We start from the raw sequence: 2,674 nt of genomic DNA, 5'->3' as shown, positions 1-2,674 counted from the left end.
GTGGAGTGCGCAGATCTGATCTGCCGCGGGTATGGGGATCGTCGGCGGGGTATGGGGTATGGGGATCGGCGTCAGGGCAATCCTGATCGGCGGCAGGGCGCTGTTGATGGGGTTCGGTGGGTGGGCGGGGTTCGGTGGGTGGGCGTGGGGTGGGGGTAATTTGATGGGACAAAACCGGTTGAAAATAAACCGGTTGAAATTAAACCGGTTGAAAGTGGGGGGACTATTCAACCAATTCGTCCATTAGGAGTAGAGATATGCATGCGTAGTGTGAATGCTATTTTTAGCCCATCTCACAGCCAATAGATAACCACCTAGGTCCCAGAGAATTTTCAAGGGTGCCTTCTAAACCGTGACGGAGGGAGTAAGAAACATGAATTGCGAAACGACTCCTTGGCGATCGATCACGGTGGCGATCGATTCCGACCGCGTGTGGAGCACGTTCTGTTCCCTTTCCCTTTCCTGCTAGTTTCCATTTTGGGAAAACCCACTCGACCACCGCATCTTATCCTATCCCCTGCGCCTCGCCTCCCTACTCTGCCCTGCCGCTTCCCCTCCTCGCCAGCGGCTCCTTCCTCGCGGCAGCCCACTATCCCCGGCGCCTCGCCTCCCTACTCTGCCCTGCCGCTTCCCCTCCTCGCCGGCGGCTCCTCCCTAGCGGCAGCGACCAATACGGCGAGACGACGCGGCCGCACGAGTGCCGGCGAGGTCAGCGGTGAATACGGCGAGGCGCCGCAGCCGCACGAGCCCCCGCGAGGTCAACGGCGAATAGGGCGAGGCGCCGCGGCCGCACGAGCGGCGGCGAGGTCAGCAGTGAATACGGCGAGGCGCCGCGTCCGCACGGGCGGCAGGGGCCAAGGCGGAGCGGCCGCACAGCCGCCGCAATGTCCAGGGGCGGAAGCGGCCAATACGGCGAGGCGGTGTTTGTCCGGCGGCCGTACGTCCTCATGCTTGGGCTCGACCTCCCGCTGTGCGTCCCCACCGGCATCACCAAGCTTCCCAGCCGCGTCCGCGTCGGCTCCGAGGATGTCCCGGTACCCCCCCCCAATCCCTCTTCCTTCCGATGAGTTCATAGCTGATGGCGGCCACCTTCTCTGTGCTCACGAACACCCAGATTTGACAGGGAGCAGCACATGGATGTCGATTTTTTGGCACCTCTGCTCTCATGAAACTAGTATGGATAGGTTCAGGCACACCTTTGCTCGTTTTCAGCATGAGGAGGAAGAAGATGATTTAATTTCTTTGGAAGGACTAATCCTGTGAGGATGCTGTACAAGAAAATAGGAGCAATATGGATCTCAAAACTGAAGAAAAGCAGGCCACCTTAGTGGCTCTGTGCTCAGAAAAGAGGATTGCTTACTGTTTCACAAAAATAGGATTTTTCTAAGCCATCCTCTGTCTATTAGGCCTTTTTCTAAGCCAGTCAAAATTACCAGGATAAAATCAGGGATTAAATGAGCGTTGGTTTGAACTCGACAAATATATTTTATCAGTTAACCATGTTATGTAGCTACTGCATTGTCTTGCCGATAATCGTCTTCACACACTAGATATCAATTTATATGTGTGATTTCATTTGAATCTCGTAAGCCATAAAATTATTTTTGGCATCATCTGGTAGCCGGAAAAATGTTTAGTGTTTACTCACTCAATGTGGGTTGGGTCCTATCTTGCTTTTGTTTACTATACTCCTACTTGTTTATGTTAGCAATTAGAAAACCTAAGATTTAGGGCCCAAATCCAGGCCCCATGACTAATTTGTTAATGCATTAACCAAATGTGAAATGTGGCAGCATCAGCATGAGTATCGGGGGCCATCCTGCTTGGAATTTTGTCACTCTGTTTTTCTTGCTGGTCAAAGTGCGAGTACTGACAGGGGTTTTTGTTCTTAGATTTGGCCACCGGAGAGGATTGGTTCGATTGGTTCAAAGGAGTAGGACACGGGTAAATTGAATTCTTTTGCCATTAATTTACCTTTTGCCATTTTTCCCACAACCATCCAAGTCAGAGTATAAGCGACAGTTCATATACTTTGCGCAGATCATATACTTTGAATTTCTTGACACTGACATCATGCCGGTCACAAGCAAGCGGCCACGGATTTCACTTTGGACGTCTAAAATTGTAGCAGAATATGAAAGGCGGGACTGCACAAGCAGCGATAAATTGCTTTACGGCAGGCTCCCGGTAATTATTTTTTGTGAACACGCAAATCGTTTTGTTTGAGGTTTTAACCATCCTCGCACTTTTCCTTTGAAGAAAGATGGTTTCTCTCAGCCACCCCCTATGATTCTGACATGGTGTAAACATAACAAAACTTATGGCAGACAAAGCGTGTCTCGGAAACACCCTTCGGTCAAATCAACAGACAGCCAAAAGTCACACTAGGTGCCTCGTATGATGAACTCCTGCAGTTCACCCTCTCAATTGTTCCAGAGGAAAACCACCAGATGGTATTTTTTACTTTTGTCTTTTAGAGGTGCAGCATTCAGTTTTATTTTTAATAAAATATATTTGCTTTCTTACATTTTTCTTTTTACAAATTTCAGGTTTTAGACGAGCTTCCAAAGATTATGCATAGCATGCAGAGCGAGCTTTTTGATTCAATGCAAAATGTACTCGCCAAGAACTTTATGAACCTGCTGAAACTGATGTCGTCAATGCATTCTTCATC

Source organism: Triticum aestivum, chromosome 3B (genome assembly GCF_018294505.1).
Source record: "Triticum aestivum cultivar Chinese Spring chromosome 3B, IWGSC CS RefSeq v2.1, whole genome shotgun sequence".
Classification (NCBI taxonomy): Eukaryota; Viridiplantae; Streptophyta; class Magnoliopsida; order Poales; family Poaceae; genus Triticum; species Triticum aestivum.
Note: the sequence above shows the minus strand (reverse complement) of the source record.